The sequence below is a fragment of the Patagioenas fasciata genome, chromosome 1 (assembly GCF_037038585.1).
Source record: "Patagioenas fasciata isolate bPatFas1 chromosome 1, bPatFas1.hap1, whole genome shotgun sequence".
NCBI lineage: Eukaryota > Metazoa > Chordata > Aves > Columbiformes > Columbidae > Patagioenas > Patagioenas fasciata.
In genome coordinates, this window is record NC_092520.1 from 67,792,690 (window position 1) to 67,815,055 (window position 22,366).

A 22,366-nucleotide genomic window follows, 5' to 3' on the forward strand; every position below is an offset into this window, starting at 1 on the left:
CATGGAAGCAAAGCAGGTTCACTGTTATTATGTCAAACACCTTATTTTATGCCATGCATGTTAAGGTTTACCACTCCTTAAGGCTTGCAACTGCAACATTTTAACTGATATCTGGAGGCTTGTAATTGTATGTGTGCACATCAATTATGGATTGGATTCAGCATTTTCAGATAACTTCACCAATCACAAAGAGAGCCCAGTGGTCTCCTGGCATTTTCAGAGCAGTTTGATTACAGGTGTAATACATACAGCCTTGTTAGCTCTCAGTGATGAGGGATTCCCTTCCCTGCTGGGTTCTAGATGAGGCACTGGCCATTGCTTTTCACTAACAATTTCTATCTGGTCCCAAGAGACATTTTAATGAGCCCCTCTGACATGGCCAAAGGCAAGAAATGTTCTCTGGGCCAGTGAGGTGAAGAGCCAAAGCTTAGCCTACTAGGCAAGCAATAATTAATAAGGCATTTTTGATTCATCTCAATTCATTAACAAAGTTACTTTTTTTTATTACTGCTAAGCAACACAACGTTAAGTCTGTCACATTACTCACAAGTATTGAATGAAAAACTCGTGCCAAGGTACGCAAAAAAAAAAAATAATTTATGACAAAAATAAATGAATTTAGAATACTAATTGGGAGAATGCAACTGACAGATACAGTGAAAGATTGATTTTAGGGGAAATGGAGAAATCTGTTTTCTGTTTATTTTAAGGACAGAGAATGAATACTGATTAGAAATGTATAGCCAGTTAGGTTAGTGCAGCATTTGGTCAGGTTAGGTTTGTCTAAAATTTTTCCCAAACTTGTGGTTATCTGCTACTCAGGCAGAGTGACAGTGGGGCGGTGGTCTGTTGGGATTAATGGCAATGGTTCCTTGAGACCCTTAGACCGTGTTACCCCATGACAAGCAATTTGTCAGACCACAAACAGTGCTTCTTTCCATAGAAAGTAATGCTGCTTATTACCAGCAATATCTGATTTATGAGGGGCCAAACTTCTGTTGGAATGACCTAAATAAACTACCTGGAGCTGATTAAGAGATCCTCCACATTTTTGTTTTCCTCAAGTCAGAATCCTGGAAGAGACAACCAGCTTATATAAGCTGCTGGGTATTTTGTTTTCTTCCTCCTTTCCCTACATTGAGCATAAAGAGAAAAACATTGCCAGGAAGAGGAGTAAAAAGAAATATTAGTTAAAACCAGAGTGCATCAAAACTGAGGCTCTTTAGAGATACAGAAGGGGCATCAATCACTTCTGTGGGCACATTAAGCTGTTACATATTATAGCCATCTCGGTTTAAGTGGTGTAAGGCTCATCTCATTTGCATTTGTTGTGTTACAATCTTGCTTCAGGCCTGTCTCCACAGTGAATAAGGTGGCTGTGCAAGGCAGCTTGTGGCTGGCATAAAGGATATGTCAGAGTCAAGCTGCTTCACTAATCAGCTTTGCTGGGGCAGATACATGATAGTCTATGTGAAGAAATTTAGATAATAGTATACAGCATCCACTGGAACTGTATATGGTGTATATAGGGCTTTAGACTAACTTCTAATCCTTCATGGAAAATTTGTAAATACTGCAGCGATGTTCTAGTGACCTCTAAAGGCAGCTGGTTCGCGCTGTGTAGCACTTTTTGTTAAACCTCCTGCTTTGTAAGACGCATAATGCCGATGTTCCTAAAGGCTCTACACAGGGAATTTTCCCCAAAATATGATTTTTCCATTAAACCTTCCACGTTTCATTGCCAGGGACCCACCTCCTCCCCATTGTCCGGACCAGCTGCAGGTGACCCCCCTCTTCCCCAGCCCTCCTGCACCCCCTTCTCCCCGTTACCCCCCTGCCTTCCTCTGCCCCCCCACCCCGGATTTGTCACGCCGCCCGCCTGCACCGGGGGCCAAGCCAGGGCTGCGCGCCCAAGCCAACAGCAGCCACAACTCGCCTGACCCTCCCCTGGGGCTCGGCAGCAGTAGCCGGCGTCTCATGCTGTGGTCTCGCTTTCCTTTCCTCCTCCAAACAACTTGGCATTATCATCAACTTTCCCGCATCCAGCAGGCCAGGCCAAGGGCTTTATTAACATAGAATAACAGTATCTCGCCACAGGCCAGCCAGCATGGGTGCTGCTCCGAGTCGAGTTTGACTGCAGTGTTAAGCTGGCTAAAAATGTAAGTTTTTACAGACGTTACTCTTCTGTTTCACATTTTCTTTTCCTTTCCTTTTCCCTTTGGTGATTTTTAAATGATGTTTATGAAAGAGGTTTTTTTTTTTAAAAAAAAAAAAAAAGAACAAGAAAGAAAGGCTATAGCTGAGATTCAACTTCTCTCCCTCAACTCTTGCTGGCACAGCATTTCCAACTCTCCATAGCACAGCGTTTTTCCCAGTGTCATTCCCCTTCAAGCTCAGCTAGCAGGTCTAGCATGGCATTTTTTTGAATGCCAATTTGCAAAGATGGCCAGATCAGAGTCAGAAACCTTCCCCTGGCAGGGCAGGTTGCTCCTGTCATGCACCTCTCCTGCTGGTTCATCTCTGCTCAGTAGCTCTGATAGTGAGCTGGAGGCGCCGTGCTTTGTTTGCTTTAGTCATGATTAAACAATTAAGCTGGACATTTGGGTCCATTTGGACAACGATGCGCATGCACACACGCACAAATTAAACGTCAGATGATAACTAAAGCTATAGAATGTTTTGCATGCAGGTGAATTCTGTGGAATAACAGATCAGGAATGCCTTTTCTTGCTCCCCTATTGAAGATAAGGGGAGCGTTTTTTAAAACAACCTCCTCCTCCTCCCCACCACTGAAATCTGCCCCCCCCCTCACATGATGAAAGACCTATGAAGTTGAATAGTTGGGAGATAATAACTCTAACAGTAAAGGTCCCAGCATACGTATACCACCCTGCCTCTGGCAGTAATCCTGGCTTTGGGGATCTGAAATTTCCTAAAGATGTATTAGTGTCTTATACACATGTGCTCTTGTGCACTCATAATCCTTTTCACTAGCTTCTTAGCTGCATGCTTTGTATTTAAATTTTCCTTCTGACCAAGTAAATCCCTTTGGATGAAGTGACAGGAGCTTTTCAGCACCCATAGCTGGGTGACAGCTGGTGTAGAGGCTCTGAAAGACTGCAAAGTGTTCCTTACTAGCTTGCTTCAGGACCAGTGTCAGCCACCAGCTGAGCGATTTGTTAGCTCCCCTTTGGGCATCAGTCAGCTGAAGAGGCTCACATTAAAGGCTAAAGTAATACAATGGATATTAATATTAAAAAAATAAATAAAAAATAAAAACCACACCAATATCTATGCTCCTGGCTTTACTGTGCTTTTAATTAGGTGCTTATTCATTATATGTGAACACCGTACACTTTCATTAATTCGGGAAACCCTTTATTAATACTGTATGAACTATATATGCCGGCCTCAGAAACACACTGTTAAAACTTCGGCTTGAAAGACGTAATTGTCAGAAGCCTTTCTAGGAGCAGCACAGCAATTAAAGTGGTTTACTCACAGATCACAGAACAGGATGTTTGTATTTATTTTCCCTCAAGTAAAGTTTCCCTGCAAATGTCCAATGTGTAATATATTCTGTTATTTAATTCTAGATTTGAAGGTTTGCTTCTCGGGGGTTCTGGCAAGTTTTTGCTATTGGAATTAGTAATGAGGAGCGCTGGAACTGTGGAAGTAAATCGTGCAATGCAATCAGGTTGTTAAAGGAAAAGCAATCCAAAAATAGGAATATTTCAGAACAAAACTGGGGCTGGATGTAACACTACAGGATGTTGCCTGCACAGATTTTCTGAGGGGGTGCAGGCACAAAGGCAGGGGAGAAATTCTTCACCATTTCTCCAACGAGGAAAAATAAGATTAATTTAGAAGAAGTCAATTTTAAAACACAGTGTCTGGTATAATAAAATTTTTAATTCTTTATTGATCTCTAAGGAGATTAAAGTACTGAGCTAGGTAAAACTCCCCCAGCATTCAAGTTGTTTTGCTTGAGTAAGGACTGCTGGCTTAGACCAAAGACCTATGAGAATTACTTTATAAAAATAGTAATAAATATTCAATATTTTGTTGGTGTGCCACCCACATGTATTTGTGAAAATAGTAATCCAGACCTGGGATATGCAAATGTGTAGAAGTATCTTAATTGTATTATTTTATCTAAGATGTGTCATAATAAAATTCTCTTTTACAAATGAGGATAACTGGAATTGTTAAGTTTTTTTTTTCTTTGGATTGTCATATTTTAATAAAGTTGGGATAATAAAGTTCTCTTTTTCTTATTTTTCCTTGTTCTGGACATGAATGGAGGATCTTAAAAGAATAAAACAAAATTCCATAAAGACATATGAACTCCCTCAAAGCTTTGAAATATTATTATTCCTAAAAACAAATAGCTAAATTAAAACTACAGATATCTAAGGCAGTTGCCAATTCAAATTTTGCTCCTGATAACTAAAATCAAACCAACTTTGGGCCTTTGATTCATGTTCAGTAAAAAACTTTGAAAGTAATTTCTGTAAGAATGCTCATTTTCAAAGAAATATAACAGCTTTCAATATCATGCATTTCGCTCAACATTTCTTTCCATTTAAATCAGATCTGCAGGTTCATTGTCTGTTTTTTTTTAAATGACAGTTGCTAATTGAATAAGATATATTTCCTAGAAATAATAAAATTCACAAGGTGGTTCTTATCTGTGAGTGATAGATCACAGAATTGAGGAAGATTATTCAAATGAATTAAAATAAAGCATTGTTTTCTGGCTCTTCTTTTTTACTTTGGAAACTTAACCAAAGTAATTTATAAGGAAGAAGCTAAGTCTTTTTATTTTAAAACCTTTTTCATTTCTCTACAGAGACAGTTACATACATACCACGAGAACATACAAAGCAGTTTCAGTGGAGATAACATTACCTTTCACAGACCAAATCAGACATGTATTTACAGTTCTCACTCCTGCACCCTTTGAATATACTCTTGCTATTCATTATTACATCTGGATTTTGACCCTTCTTTGCATGTATTTTTCCCACCTCCAAAATATGCTGCTGTTGAGCCAGAAAATAAACACTCACTAAAATCTCAAATTAAACTTCCCTGGAATGAATTGCTGAGGGACCTGATCCTGCATTTGCTGAAGTCTGTACAAGTTTTAATCACAAATCACACAAGCAAACGAGACAAGGGGTCTTATATTCATAATACCTGAGCAACCTTCAGAGCTGCAGAACTGAAGGCTTTCTTGTAAGTGGTGTAATTCTAGAAATCTGCAAATAATAAAAATGGAATTTGGGAGATTTTTAGTTTGAACTCAGGCATTTCACTTAGGTCATGATCCCAAGCACTTCTTCAGCATGTTTTTCCCTTATGAATTATTAATACCGGGCTTGTAATGGGCTCACAAGTGACTCCAGAGTCCTTATTAGGAGATCATGGTCACAATATCAAACTGAAAAATTTACAGGATGTATAGTAAAGATAATATTTAATCTCTTCAGGATGTTTTGAAAGCAAAAATATACAACTGCAAAACAAAAGGGAGTCTGTATTTCCTCTAAATATTAATTTAAGTTTTCCTAATTTGGGTCAATCAAAGTTCCTACATATTGCAAGGTTTTTTCCTTTTTCTATTCCCTGTTTTTATAAACTTTTTTTTCTGAGTATTTTATAACAGCTTGTTTTACAGTTCGCTTATTCACTTTGTATACAAAACACCGTTGCTGCTTCATTATTATTATTTTTAAATATACAGCATAAAAAAAAAAACGGGCATACCTGTATGTTTGGTGTCTGTTTACATTTTCTGTAATGTAGTCATTAAGCACACAACGTAGACTTAAAGGATGTCAAAACTGACAACCACACTATGATTGATGATGCTGTGCTAGACTAATTCTTGCCAGGTGTGGTGTGATGTGAATTCAAATGCAGCTCAGGGTTCTTATTTGTATTAGTAAAGTTGTGCTTTGTCAAAGTTCTGTGACTTCTTAACTCACTAAATCCATCTTCTAATCCAAGTTTTTCCTCGCCTTATTGCTGTATACAATATTTTTCTTCCTCTCAATAAAGCAATCCTTACGTCTTTGTCTCCAGTCAGGGTTTCTTAAGACATCCAGTCCATGTAAATTCCAGAAAATACCAAGTGTGATGAGGTTATGTTAATTAAGTGTAAAATCTACATAAAGGCTTCCTAAGTGACTTGAGCTAGGGTATGCGAAATTATGTAGGGTGAAATTCACTCCATCAGCATAAAACATAAACAGGAGAGCTTTATGTGGATAAGGAGTAAAATCCGTGATCTTCAATCAGAAAAAGGGCTACAGCACAGACTTCTTTGGTCCCTACAAACATTGTCTCCACTGTCATTCCTTGTCACTTGCAGAGCATGGTGGGGGCAGCATCAACTTATTACCTCCTGTTACATGCCAGTGGTAAATATTGGCTACTTGCACTTTTGAACAATAAAAAATAGATATGTATACATATCTACTGCTAGCAGAGGGTGCCTGACGTTAACTTTTAGGCTTTTCGTTTTTCCTCTTTCTCTCTCTTTTCCTTCCCCCTGCCCTTCCCCGCTTCTCCCCTCCTCCCTCCCCCACCCACCGCTCCCGTTTTTTACTCTGTCCTCACTGCCTCACTGGCACATTGTCATCAGCTGGATCATTGGCAAGACGTGTCCAATACCTTTGATAACAGAGGATAATGTTGGCCCAGGATAGGCAGCAAGAGTTTCATTCGTTTGGTTCCTGGCCGAATGATCTATCATGCTTGATTCTGTTTGTCTTGATTTTATTTATATTTTATCAACTAAAATAATTATCTTGCAAATAGAGTCTTGAGACACCAGGAAATGTATAGCAAAATTCCTAAGAGTTCAGTTTACTTCAACACCCAAATAAAGTAAAACCTAAATAATATGATTCAACGAATCATAGCAAACCACATAAAATATTGTGCTGCTAATCTATGAAAGTACCTATTACCCTTCTCCACTACCTCCCCCTTTCCCTCACCAAACCCTGTTTCACTCAGGTCTAATTTTAAGTGAGTGCTTTCTCATGCAAATACCCATTGATTTGAATGAGGTTTTCCAAGGGTAAAGACAAGCAAAGACCTCAGGATGTGATCTTCAGAGAAAAACCGAACCCCTTTTTTTACGGGTACAGAGAGTCACTGTACAGCAAAGTTATTGTACTATTACATTACTGCACAGAAGTAATGGAAGAATGGCCAGCATACAGGACGGTAACACATGCAGTATGTGCAGCGGACTGACAAGCACCAGTGGCAGAAACATCGGAGAAGGCATGGAAGGCAGGGTTTTTGGGTGTCATCTTGATCATCCAGGCATCTTCTCTCCATGATCAACCTGAAATAGCCCCCAAGACCTCTCAGTTGAAATCCCCAGGTAAAGGCAGGGCAAACAAAGAGGGCCAAATTTAAGTTCTAGCAGTAAATCATGTAGTTTCCCTATTCCCCAAGACATCAGAGAAAATAATTATTTCCATTTGTCAAAGTCCTGTTAACAAACATTGAGGGTGGGATAATGATGTTGTACAAAAATTTTTTTAAAAAAACCTTTTTTCTTCTATTTAGATAATTTTAAGTGTTGGCTGTTTGGAATTCAGAAATACCGAAGAAGCCTAAGGAGGTCACAGTGACCCCTGCAGGCAATACAGTATCCTCCAGAAAGAACTCGGGAAACTAACATTATAAATATAAAAACATAAAGTAATTTTTATATATAAAATTATTTTAAATCATTTTGGCAGTTTTCTGTGCATTTCCAGTGTGTGGGAACCTGCAGGTGAACTTCAGTAAGTTAGGGTAGGAATTTCGATGGAAGGGGAAACAGGGAAACAGCAGTACAGAAATTCATCAGAGCTGAGCAGAGCATGTTTATTTGTTAATATAACCTGTGCTCACAAAATACATCCCACTTTTTGCAGCAGAACAACAGATGTGAGGATCACATAGACCCCTAATTCGCAGCCTTGACAAAAGGTCTTCCCCACAAACACGAAAAGTCTCACTTTTCGGAACACTTATTTTAAAGTAAACATAGGTAACTGCATTTCTTTCTGATTCTTTACACGCATGAATTACAACTCTGACTTTGTGTCTACTTTGAAACCTAGGTGAAAAACACTAGAAAGACTACTGTCTCACCCACTTTATAGCAAAGGTATTAAAGTATGCAACATGTATCAGCTACCTAAATGACATTTGTGGTTAGTTCTATTTGCTGCATTTACAGTACTCCTGTATAAAAGTAGTTGTCCAAAGAAGTGCTAAAGTTATTACAAAGACTGTCGTCACTTACTTGAGGTGAGATGGCATCCTGTGCCAGAGAGCATGGGGGCTGGATGACCAGGCACGTGACAGGCACAAAAACGAACAGAGAAATGTTTCTTCTTTATCATGAGAAGACTCACAGCTGAGTGGAGCTCAGGCAATTCTTGGAGGTCCTACTAGTTTTCACAGATCACTCAGCGCTGTTTTCTTTGCTTTCCTCATTCTTCATTTCAGTTTGTTCACTGGCATCAAGTTTGTTTCTTCCTGCTCGAGTCCTCAACTGGCATTGCATTTTGGCTAGTTCGCTCTTCATGGACTGGAAAAGAGTTTGTCCACAATATCAGTTGGTGTTAGCGGTGTCAGTGGTGGAAAACTGCTTTAAGCAGATTTTCCAGGAGGCTTGGCTAGTTAGGATTAGGGAGTGATGTTGATAATTGTTTGTTGCATCTGTATTTCAGACTTAACAATAATAAGCACCATTCTGTTTTATGACCATTGTTTTGGCAGCTGTAGAGAGTGTGTCCTGACAGATTTGTGAAAGGATGAACCACTTAGTTATTGCTTCCCCTAGTTCTGTTGTTATACCTATTAAAAATGCAGCCTTTGCTTTAACAGGTCGTCTATCTTACTCGCTGCTTTTTTATTATTATTATTATTATTATTTTTCTGAACCAGTAAGATATCTCACTGATCAAAAATGACTTAACAAAACAGAAATTAAAGCAGAAAAAATAAATTTGGGAGATCTGTGCTAAGATGTTTGCACTTGGAAGTTACACAAGGCACTCTCAGCAGTGTTCCTCGCACCGTCCCCATCAATATGTCATGTTACCCAAACATGTGATTCAGACTTGTGGTCAAATTACTGGTTTTTAACTGTCAGCTAAGCCATGGTATCATCTTTGAAACATAAGGAGAATGTGAAATAAAGAAACTTAAGGTAACACTTTTTCACTTGGGCTGTTCTAGGACACATTTCCTCTCCTTTGTTTGAAGGCTAAGAGAGCTCATGGAGCTATTGTGTTTGAGCTGGCACATAGTAAGTTTTTTTTGCCGTGTAGTACCTTTGAAAAAATGTCTAAGCCAGTAATTCTACTTTTGTAACACGTATTTCACTTTATTTTGTGATATGATTTAATATTTCCTGGTAAATACAAATGACATATTTTTGTTTACTGCAATTTCCATAGGAAGATATAAGGAAGAGACAAGCCATCCCAGACCCTTTCATCCCCACAGAAGTGACAGAGGTGGAAGAAAGCTGAATCCAGCAGAAAGGACATGAGTGGATTTCAGCAGAGAGCACTGAAGAGGAATTATCTCTGAAAGTAATGTACTGTCCAACAAAGCACAACCGATAACTTGCAAGGCCATTGTGGACCTGAAATGCTAGCAGTGGTCAAAGCAAATTAAGACTTTTATTAAGGGACCCTTATGTATCATTTTAGTGAAGCAGGATTACACTGCCAGCCCTGCAGAGGGAGATTTAGTCAGGTAATTCTCATTAAGGGGCAAACCTCTCTGACTTCTGTGGGTGCTTTGCCTGATTAAGTACTGAAGAACCAGGCCCTAAGGTTGGTCCTGCTGAGCTCTAACCTATCTGCCTTTATGCAAGCAAAAGCTTCATATATCAGCTAGAGCTCATGCAGAGGAGTCTTACCAGGCACTCTAATCCTAAGGGGAAACATTTCATTGCAATGCACAGCAATTTGCATTCTTTCTCAAAACTCTTCTATTACATTATCCATTTTTCTCTTGATTAAAAGAGATCAAGAAGTGCACTCTCATACGCTACACATGCAGGCTTTCCATACAGGAGGCCTGGAATACACATTCACATTCAGACTGGAGGAGATCTGGCAACTTCCAGGTCTTGATGGATTTATGCTGTTCTAATAATAGTCACAGTTTACTGATAATGATCAAGGAGGGAAGTTACTGTGTTTTTTGTTGTGGGTGTTGTATTTCCAAGATATTCAAGTGTTTTCAGAAGTATCCAATGCCAAAGAGTTCTTAAGCACTGTAAGGACTCTGAGCTTTTGTAGGTAATTTTAATTTTACCAACAGAAGGTCAGCCTATGGAAATAGTTACTTCCACCAGCAGACATGGAACTGAAGTTACACTGGCACAAAGAAAATTTCAGAAGGTAGGCATGAAAATCTTCAAGTTTTCAGGCCTCTGGATTACAGTTTTTATTACACAGTCCATGCCCAACACCTTCCCTCTGCGAATGCCCTGGGAAAATAACCAGGGATGTAATCACAAAGGGCAGGGGTATCATCATAAAAGGTTTCTTCTGATCTTGCAAAAAGCATGGACAATCTTTGGGTCCCCTTCACCTGTACCTTTACCCTTGCATAAGCACTAAGAAGATTAGGACACACAGAGCAAGAACCCATCCCTGGGCCACCACTGATTTTTTCAGGAACTGGTATTTGCCTGTATCACAATGACCCACAAACGAAATGTGGATAATGGCACTTCTTTGCCTCAAAGGACACAGGAACATAAGCACATTGTAGAGTAAATGATAGTCAAGTACTGTATGAAGGGGACTATGTACGGTATCTAAACTAGGTTGATTGTGTAGTGTAAAAATGATCTGAGTGTGCAAAATGGAAAACATTTATTAAAGAAGCTGAATGTCTCAACTAATAACAAGGTAAAAAAAACAACCTGGTATTGCCAACATTGGCTGTTTTCTAGAATAGATTACTCAAAGAAATTGATTTTGGCTAAAAGCCATCTACTTCCTCAGAGATAAGTCTGGCTTCTTCTCCAAACATTACCATACTAGGTTTGGCCTGAGGGCTCTGAGTGGAAATTTTTATACATGAGCACATGGAGCAAGACATGCAAGTGAAAAAAGTGGGAAGGAGGAAAGCTTACATGAATTTAACATCTCTTATTCTCCATTTTTCAACCAGTGAGGAGAAATAAGAGTTTTCAGACACTCTCAGGAGGTATTCAAATCTATTATACCTATCCATCCCCACAGGAATTAAATGAATAGTTCTGAAGAGGTTCTGGTTTCATACCAGTAGATTGACCTGCTCAGATGAACTACTAAAGAAGGAGTTTTTGTATTTTTGTGATCTGCATTTTTTTTCTTGATCTTACATCTTCCAAAAAAGCTAACAAGCCTTTTTGATCCAATACTGGCTGTGCATCCCAATATATTTAGTAGTTGTAGGAGGTGTTGTATTTTTAAGAGAACACTCAAGTAGGAATAAAGTAAATTTCACCACCTGTCTATTAATTGCAATAGTGGAGGAATGAGAATCCACACCTGTCTGTTGGTTCCAAAGATCATGGATACAGTAAGTTCTTTAATTTATGAACAGAAAATAAGTAACAGTGCATGGTATACAGGAGAAATAGAAAAAAGTAAAAGGATTTAGGACAGCACAAGAATCCAATTTTTCAAGAACCATCAGAAGCCTCAGGCACACTAGCTCTTTGTAGTTAAGGAAAAGTTGCTGTGTGTTGAATCTTTCTTCCTCTTACGTCTGTATAAAGACAAATGTGCGCTACTTGGGCCACCGAATAGTGTATTCAGTGGACTTATTGCTATCTGTTGCAGAGTCCCCACTCCCTCCTGCAGTAGGTGGAATTGTCTTTGAATTGTGATGGTTTCTAAAATTAAACAAGTAGAAGATTAATACAATTATAAATCTCAGGTAATTGCTTACCACTCTCATAATGCTGTATAGCTCTGTATGTTGTATGTCTCTTTGTCAAAATGGAAACAATTCCTTCCATCTGCAGCTTGTATTTTAGGTGCAGGTCAGCAGGCTTGAACCATGTTAAATTTGCCACCTTAAAGTCATTTGCAAAGTTTAGTATAAACTGCATCAGCCTATAGAATAAACAAGCTGGAAATGATAAGCAGTTTGTGATATCTCACTGAACAAGAAATATTAAGAAATAAATATTTTCTTGGAATGTTAGTAGAATACATGATCTGTGTTTTCAATCCTAATTTCAGCTTCTGATGAGATGAATCAAATATTCACATCCCAGCTGCTTCTGAATGTTCTAAGTGGAATTTCTTGGAGCAGTGTGAGCAGGTGGTGTTCCCACACAGCTCCAAATAAAGTTTATACGTGCTAGGGATGCTGGCTGCCTTACGTACAAACATGGATTCAGATAACTTCTTTTCTTTACATGCACGTATTTGGTCATTTTGGCATGAGACTGAGACATCTTCCCAAGGGCAAAGCCACAAGTATAGAAATGTTGCCTGGAGCCCTACCTTCTTCCAGGAACAAGGCCATGGTTTTCTGTACCTGAGCCATAGCCCATGTAAGCTGCATGCATACTGAGGAGTGAACTATTTCCAGCCTTTCGACAATGCTTTTTGTACTTTGGTGCTGTGTGCACATACGCAGGCACATCGCAAGAAGAGCCAGAGGCCACGGATGCATTTGCAAAGAGCAAGTTTTATTTTAGTTACCTCTCCACTGGGGGATCTCCGAAGCCACACCTGAGCTCCCAGGTAGAGGAGACACAAGAGGGGATGCAGGCGCTGGTCAGTTCAGCCCTGCTGGAAGATCGCTGGGCCTGCTGAGCTCGCCTGTATTTCAAGGCTTCAGGCAGGCGCAGCCTCCCGCTCTTTCTCACAACAAAGCAGGAATCTCAGACACAGTGATAAGGTGCCCAGAGTTTCTCCCAGGCCTGTGTTATCTAACACAGAGCTTCTACTCATCAAGCACACAAGGTCAGTAAGACAATTAGTGTGATGTGTGTGCTTTTTCTACAGACAGGTGCAAGTCACTTGAGCGTATTTACATTTAACTGACCTCCTCACCAAATCTTCCGCTATATCCCCATACAGGTGCCAAGAGTGGAGTATACAGATATGAAGTTATGGAGGATATTTGAGGCTACCAGGCCAGTTACAACACACCAGAAAATCATTCCTTGTAAGGCTGAGAAGGGGAGGACAGGCTAGGTTAGTCACAACTCAAATCTGGTTTCTGTATAAAGGTAAAATGCTGATGGGCACGAGCCTCCAGTCTAGTAATAGAATCATAGAATCATCAAATCATTTTGGTTGGAATAGACCCTCAAGATCATCAAGTCCAGCTATAACCTAACTCTGGCACTAAACCATGCCCATAAGAGCTGCATCTGTAAGTTTTTCAAACACCTCCAGAGATGGTGACTCCACCACTTGCCTGGGCAGCTTGTTCCAATGACTCACAAACTTTTCCATGAAAAAAATTTTCCTAATATCCAATCTGAACTTCCCCTGGCACAACGTGAGGCCATTTCCTCTCATCCTATTGCTTGTTACTTGGGAGAAGAGACCAACACCCTCCATGCTACAACCTCTTCTCAGGTGGTTGTACAGAGTGATAAGGTCTCCCCTCAGCCTCCTCTTCTCCAGGCTAAACAGTCCCAGTTCTGTCAACTGCTTCTTATCAGACTTGTGCTCCAGACCCCTCACCAGCTTTGTTTCCCTTCTCTGAACTCTCTCCAGCACCTCAATGTCTTTCTTGTGGTGAGGGGCCCAAAACTAAACACAGGATTCAAGGTGCAGCCTCACCAGCACCAAATACAGGGGGATGATCACCTCCCTAGACCTGCTGCCCACACTGTTCCTGATACAAGCCAGGATGCTGCTGGACTTTTTGGCCACCTGGGCACACTGCTGGCTTACGCTCAGCCATCTTTTGATCAGCACTCCCAAGTCATTTTTCCACCGATCAGCTTTCCAGCCATTCTTCCTCAGGCCTGTAGCTCTGCCTAGAATTGTTGTGGCTCAAGTGCAGGACCCAGCACTTGGCCTTGTTGAATCTCAGTCAGCCTCAGGCCATCAATCCAGCCAGTCCAGATCCCTCTGTATGGCCATCCTACCCTCAAGCAGGTCAACACTCCCACCCAGCTTGGTGTCATCTGCAAACTTATTGAGGGTGCACTCAATGCCCTCATCCAGATAATTTATAAAGATACTAAACAGAACTGGCCCCAATACTGATCCCTAGGGAACATCACTCATGACCAGCCAACAACTGGATTTGACTCCATTCACCACAACTCTTTGGGTCTGGCTATCCTACCAGTTCTTTAGCCAGCCAAGAGTATGCCTGTCCAAGCCATGAGCTGCCAGCTTCTCCAGGAGAATGTTGTGGGAAACAATGTCAAAGACTTTACTGAAGTCTAAGTACACAACATCCACAGCCTTTCCTCATCCACTAAGCAGGTCACCTTATCATAGAAGGAGATCAGGTTGGTCAAGCAGGACCTGCCTTTCATAGATCCATCTTGATTGGACCTGATCATCTTGTTATCTTGTATGTGCCACATGATGGCACTCAACATGATCTGCTCCATAACCTTCCCCAGCGCTGAGGTCAGACTGGTAAACCTGTAGTTCCCTGAATCCTCATGTCCCATGTGTTCCTAGCTGGAAATTGCTTTGTCTGCTCCGTATTGGAGCCCAAATTAAGATTAACTGTCATGCAGCCCAGAGGACAGGGATTCCATGCTTAAGAGACACATTGAATGAAAGTGTTCACAAAGCCTTCACCTTTAGCAAATTAAACCAATCTTTGCCCTTCCTATGCTCCTCCTTTAGAACCTAATATCCTGTAAAGGAAGATTCATAGCTAGTCAAATACCTGTTCTGAACCACACGTTAGAGAATTTTGTCTTTTCTGGCTACAGATGGAATTTAGGAAGCTCAGCTTCACAAGACTGGAATCAGCTTTTGTGACTATTTTTGTCTCTGTGGTCCATTCTAACCTGGATATTCATCTTTTTTAAACAACTCAGCAGCAGAGCATATATTTGTCATCCCATGTTGTAGGCATTTTGGTTTTGCCTAGTCTGTTATTTCAAGACTGTTTAAGACTCTTCCAACTGGTCACCATCCTGTTTTCATGGAGTCATGCAAGGGAGTAGAAAAGGAGAGCAGAAAGCTGACTATTGCCCTTTATATCTCACCAAAATCACAGTGTTCCTCTGTGCTGAGGACACAGATTGGAGCAAGAGAAAAAAACTTCACTTTGGGCTAGATAGGAAGACTCAGACTGGAGGAATATTGCTCTGGTTAGTTGCATCACTGTCCATTCCCTCTGCTTTATAACAGTGGTGTGACAAATTTTAAGTGAGTCAAATATGTGGTTTCCAACGCACAGAGTGAAATTTCTGTCTAATGCAACTTTTAACTGTGCAAGTTGCTTCACAAGCCATGTGGATGCAGTGTCATTGCCAGTGTCAATACTCGAGCTAGCTCAAAGGCTTCTAGGGTCTATGGCAGTAAAATATATATATATAGATAGATAGATAGATATAAAACAGACTGTCTTAATATTGCTTTCAGAGAAATACAGGTATCAATGATGTTGGACTGCAAGATCCCAAAGCAGGATTTTCTTCACTAGAAGTTTCTTGTTCTGCCCTTTCAGTGTAAGTTTGTCTATGCTAAGGTTTGGCAGTCAGACTAGCAGATTCATCCCCTGAATGGAGCCAAATATTTGCTTTGATTCATTACAGCTAAGATGTCCTAACACAGTTGGGATACCTTGATTATTGTGCACACCTTGCTCATGAACACTGAATATATTTCAGTGAACACAAATAGATAGAACACAATGAATTGCTCTGATAACAGTGAACCAAAAAAAGAATTTATACTCATAAATTAGCTTCTACCCTCTATTTATGCTAAAGGAATATTAAGACAGTCTTTTCTACATTTGTTTTTTCTACCATAGCCACTAGAACCCTTTAAGTTAGCTCTCACTACTATTAGACAACATCTGTTGAGAAATCTCTAACCTTGTGAAAATGCAAGTTATGACTATGTTTCTTACCTTTGTAGATTTAAACCAATAAAGGATATTTGAAAATATGGTCAATGTGGGTATTCTTAGAGAGAGAGATGATTAATAATGAATTAGAAATGTTTGAAAATAATGAATCTCTCAGAAAGCTAAAATATAGGTAAACACTAAAATATGCAATTAGAATGAGAGTATGAGAACTTTAACATCCAAAATCCAAAATCCAGACCCAAGTGCTTAGAGGAGATATCTACAGAACTTAATAGATGACAAGAGACTGCTCTACTGTTTTGCTCCTGGGCTACGTTATATATTACTTTAAGATAGTTCTCCTAGAATAACAGAGAAAAAATTGTTTCAAACCCAAGATAATTACAAAGAGTATATAAATGTATATTATTATATATATATATTATATATACATTTTCATATGTGCGTATAGATATCTCACACGTCTCTCCCAGAGGGCACTCCCAACCACAAATATGTTGAAAAAACAATTCAAATAATAATTTTCTAAAAAGTGAAAACTAATGAGACCTGAGCATAAACCTATGTCATTTTTCTCCAGTGGGAGGTATCAGCCTTCAGAACTGGATGTGAACATATGCTAGCTTGTCCCATTTTTATCAGATGAATTTGAACCATTTGAGGTTAGTTTTATATCTCCTGACCCACAGGCTACAGGCAGGATCTTAGTTATGTCACATCACTTAATTACTGGCATTTGAGGATGCCGCAAGTGTGATGTAATGAGTGTACTGCACCGAAGATTCTAACTCTTACATTTTCATATGAGATTTGTTCTCAGACCTAATCAAACTCTATTGGACTAGCTCCTCAGGAGTCAACAATTGCAATAAAAAGAGTATCCATTGCCACCTTTTAGCTCTTTTTTATTTCCCATGACAGGAAGAACTTGAATTTTTTTTTGTTTTTTCAGTGTAAAACAATAGAATGTCATGCTAAAATATATTTATGTTCGCAACCTTTTTGACTAGAGGAATTAAAAAACTGTTGTGATTGTCTTTATTGACTACTAACTGAATCACAAGACCAGCTGGAGCAGATACATTGAGGTGACCGGAGCAGATCACATAAAAAACACATGTGAATATGATTGTGATATAGGGCAAACTACCTGTTCAAGACTTTCAAAACACACAGGATTACCACAGCAATAATAAAATTTTTATCTCATGATTTTAGAAGAAAGAGAAGATAATGAAAAAAAGGTTGGTTTTGACCCAGGATACAAGAATATATCCTCCAATATATCATCCAATATGTTTTGCTGGTAACAGAGAAATTAAATATGATCGTAAATGTTTACTCTCTTTTTTTTTTCTTTTTTTTTTTTTTTAATTCTGAAACTAGAAATATTTTCTTTCACTGGTGTCTAGAAGATCCAAAACACCTCTCTGTAGTCAGTATTCAGGAGACACACAACATATGGTTACTGAAAACTGGCAACAGAACAGTTTCTCATTCTCCAGTCAGGCACTCATTGAAGATGCTCAGAGGACTATCAACACAGCAAATACTCCTTCTTGCTGATGTACTTTTTTACTGTAGTGACCTAGATAATTTTCTGATAAAAAAGACATTTTAGTTACAAACCTCTTTCATTCAAAATTAAGTTTTCAATATGCTTTGTTTAAATTACTATATATAATAGAAAAAATTAGGAAGAATCATATATTTGTAGGTATGAATCCTGGTTTTTTGGTTTGGTTCATTTTTTTTCAATCATTTCTGAATAGTTTTACTTCTATCACACATGGTACATTTCTGCATCTTTGCTCTCACTTCAGTCTAGTAGTTAAGGTCATTCTAGAAGTTCATATGATGCTACAATCTACAGGGAAAACATTTTTAAAATATGGTATTTCTAGCTCCATAAATTGAATCTTCAATCTCATATGCTTTTGAACAAAGACATTTAGGGAAAAAAGTGCAAAAGAATAATCACATGAGACCATTAGTTACATCTCTTACCCTCTGAATTTAGCTGTCCCCACCTGCCTCTTTTCTCAGTAAACAAAGACAAGTAGACTAAGACTTTTCACTCCTTTCCAAATTCCCTTCCACAGTATCACAATATGTTTGGGATTGGAAGGGACCTCTGAAGATCATCTAGTCCAATCCCCCTGCCAGAGCAGGAACGCCTAGATGAGGTCACACAGACCCAGCTCCCTCAGCCTTTCTTCATAAGGGAGATGCTCCACTCCCTTAATCATCTTTGTTGCCCTACGCTGGACTCTCTCCAGCAGTTCCCTCTCCTTCTTGAACTGAGGGCACAAATACCAGGGGAGAGCGCGAACGCAATCCCCCATTACCACAAATTATGCAGTCGAGTTTCCCGCATTTGGGGAAATCGCAGGGGTCAGCACACTCGGAGTGCAAGGGATGAGCGTTGCCCTGGGAAAACCACCTGCCTGATCAGGGTGTTCTGGGTTAGATATTTACACAGTTTCAAGTTATGCAGAGTTCCAAGTTATGGCACTGATCTGTTGGACTACAGTACATACAGCCTTTTTTTTTTAATTTTGTGACTGTATTCCATCAAAATGGCACTAGCACATCCAAAAACTTAGTTCAATATCATAAATGTTTACTGCAGCCTTATTGCCATTGTCCTAGGCTTAAGGATGGGAAGTGATACATGCAAGAATTTTACCACATGAACATTAGACTAGCCTTCTACTGAAATAAGGAGTGGGAGGTTATGGAGTCTCTCTCCTTGGACATATTCAAAAACTGTCTGGACATGGTGCTGAGCAACTGGCTCCAGGTGGTCCTGCTTGAGCAGGGAGGTTGGACCAGATGACCTCCAGAGGTGCCTGACAACTTCAACCATTCTGTGATCACTAAAGGCCTGGAATGACTTACATCCACAAGCAATAGCTTCTGCTGCGGAAACATGTCAGGTAGTGTAGTATAGTATACTACACAATCACAGAATGGTTTTCAAATTCCTATACTAGGAGGTTCAGTAGATTCCTGTCAGAAGTCTGAGCTTTATGACTAGAAAGAAGGGATGGAGAACTAATTTGAATTGAGCTAATTACCAGATTTTGCTGTAAGACAGTAATTAAGGCTGAGATCTTAAGGATTAGCTTTCCTCTCTCCTATTTTATAAACGGCAGTGGAAGAGTTTCCCGTCTGCTCGAAGTCAAAGCTGACCTAGAGGACTTCACCTACTAGAGTATGCACTCAGATAGGAAGGAAATGTTCATGTGGGATCATACAAGGTAGGGAAAAGCCAAATTCTTGAACCACTTCTCCACCAAAACATAACACCTGACTGCAATGATGTAAACAGATTTAGGATTTCCTGAAATATCGAGCATGAATATAAATCTGATGAGTTAGCAAGCATATAAGCTACAAGCCTGGGATCATCATGTGTTTGAGGTAAGACTTCCTAGTGGTATAGATACACTTTCTAAAAATCTTTCCCCCTTTAAACCAGAGGTATATTGTTCCTATCGAATCTTTGGTAGATACCTTCCTTTCAGTTCCTGAAGTGAACACCCTGCGACATCTCAGAAACACAAGGCTGAGTTTCTTTATCAGACTTCAGAAAGGCACCTTTCTGTGAGATTTTCTGCAGTTATTTTCCTTTCCTCTTCTCTCTTCTGAAAGAACAATAGCTTTTCTGTCAAGGATTTTGTGTAGTTCTGTGTATGATCATAATCATTCCCCAGTGAAGTCATAGGGAAGCAAAATATATGTTAAAGAAAAGTAGAGGCAAAAAAGATAACTCTACAGTAGGCTGCCAGATCTCTCGTTAGATTGCTTTGGAAACCAAGGCAAAGAGTGAACGCTCAGCATGAGACAAACTATCACATAATAATATAAAGTACCAGAAAATAGAAAAAATTCAGTTTGGGGTTTTCGGAGATATCTATTCTGAACCCAGTGGTATTCAATATTTTTATTAATTTCTGGAATCACTGCTTATAAAATTAACAGAAGACACAACAAATATATGTTGCATGATAAGTGTGTGATAATGCAAGCAGTCATTTACATGAGGATGTGGAGTGGAGGGTCCGTTTGAACGACACAACACTGTAACTTAACACAGTCTGGCACAAGCCCAGTCTTCCAGAAACAAGGTGCCTACTCCACACTTGGAGCAATGACTTTCACACTAGTCATCTAGCAGGAACTGGAGACTGAGAGATGGGTTTGGGCTCAGACCTCTCAACTCTGTTTCAAAAAAGGATGTTGTCAAAGTGACAAGGTTAGAGAAAAGAAATTATCTGATGCCTGGAAAACCTACCTTACAGTAACTGGGTAAATCTATTTCTTTTACATAAAAAGGTTTAGAAATGACATGACAACAGTATCAAATTACCTGCATTATTTCTTCTAATGGAGTCTTTAATCAGGTAGATAAAGGTGTAATATGGAGGAGCTGAAGCTGCACAAACACAAACTGAAAATAATATGATTTTTAAGAGCAAATGAAATTAACTGTTGAAATGGATGTGGTGGCTTCTTTATAAACTCTTTAAATCAAAATAAATACTGTGATTTGTATGTTAGATCAAGATGCATCTTGATTCAGAAAGAAATAGTAAAATAATATAAATTTTATATATATTTAGGTAAAGACATTGGATATTTTAAAATAATTGTTAACATTGAAAAAGAAACTACGGACTATATGCAAAAATTACTGAGAACTGTCACTTTTTTATTTGGCTGATACAAAAAGTGTATGTTAATATCAGTACTAGTACTATCAGTTCAGACTGGAGTTTATTTCAATTCAGAGTTGAAAACAGACACTGCCTTCTATTGAAAAGACAGAGTTATTTCAAACACAAAGGGCTATGTGTTAATCAAGATTCTTGTGTTTTGGTACGATTTAGTGCTACTGATCGTTTACATAGATGTGTATTATGGCGCTTCAGCGGTTCCAGATTTTCTTTCTCAGCCCTTATACTAGATCAATAACCAAATACCTGGGAAAAAAAATAAAATAGTTTTGCTCAGTCCATTTGTATCCAAATGCAACAATCTCTGTGTGTGACCCCTGCAGATCCCTGAGATGTCCCAGGACTGTCAAGCCTACAGTTCTTACAGCCTGTGTTCCCTCGGTGCCCTTAAGTGCTCCTTCCTCAGCTTGTAGTGGAAGCGCATGGGAGGCCACCCGGTCAGAACCTGGTAGCTGAGCTTCCATGCTGCAGTTCTTGTTTATTTAACCTGTCAGTTTGTCTCCTCACAGCCTTCTTCAATACAGGCGTTACCCAATTTTCAGTAGTCCGAACTGCAATCTGAGCTTGACCAAATACTCTGGAAATGAAACTGATCTGACCAAACCTGGATGTTTGCTGAGTCTAAAGTAAACTGACTGTTATATTGGTGATAGAGTTGAAGAAAATATATACCACGAATGATGGGACAAAACAATTTTTAAGAGTTGTACTACTGACTTTTAAAGATTTGCGTAATAATACAAAACAATGTTTTAATTTTCTGAATGTTAGGGTAAAATCTGAAACAGAACAAATCCCATAAATAACACTGCTTCAGTACTGAGCCAATGAATAGATATGACTGCTTATTTAGAAGTATTACAGGCGTTGTATTGGAACAACTGATATAAAAACACGCTATCCCACGCTCCTACTTTTCCCGCTATTTGCCAATTCGTAATTACAGTATGTAAATACACAGCAGAATGGGTCTTTGGTTAATCAAATTGATTTAATTGCTGAATCTCCATAGATGAATGTGAACAGAGTCTTCTCTTTTCTCATTTTTTGTTGGCAAAACATAGCCACACAAACGATAAAAATTTCACCAGAAAAAGGGATGGGGTTTGAATAACTCTCTTACTGGAACATTGCTAGAACACCTGTAGTCAGATTCAAAGGACTTTAACAATGTAATTTCTCATCATTTTAGAACTGTAAATTATGGTATACCCTAGAGATACTGAATTAATTAGGCCTTTGTAAATTATCAATGTGTATATGTCTATGTTTTATGGAACTCTGGCATTGTTTTTCATTTTCTGCATTATGTTATTAAAAAATCAAATACAGTAACACAGAAAATGTTGCAAAAGGTTCGCCAAATATGCTCATTAGTGTATAGTCTGAGTATAAAGCTCTTGTAATAGTTGTGAGGGTTATTGTTAATATCACATTTAGCACTAGTCACTGGAACCTTAACATTATCGTGATTGCTTTTGGCAGGTAACTGAATCATATAATCTAAAGAAAGCGAGCTCAAAGATGTCCTTGACAGAATTGTGGGT

At 39.1% G+C, this 22,366-nt stretch overlaps 1 long non-coding RNA gene and 1 other non-coding gene across 2 annotated transcripts; one reads left to right on the forward strand and one right to left on the reverse strand.

Moving 5' to 3' along the window:
• Nucleotides 1-1,935: 1,935 nt before the first annotated feature.
• LOC139826997 (uncharacterized) lies at nucleotides 1,936-12,243 on the forward strand. The gene is made up of 2 exons (XR_011737169.1): nucleotides 1,936-2,159; nucleotides 9,483-12,243. It is a non-coding gene; the product is annotated as an uncharacterized lncRNA (long non-coding RNA).
• A 6,150-nt stretch (nucleotides 12,244-18,393) lies between these two features.
• On the reverse strand, nucleotides 18,394-18,551 carry LOC136097399 (U1 spliceosomal RNA). Its single transcript, XR_010650788.1, has one exon. It is a non-coding gene; the product is annotated as a U1 spliceosomal RNA (small nuclear RNA).
• Nucleotides 18,552-22,366: the final 3,815 nt, after the last annotated feature.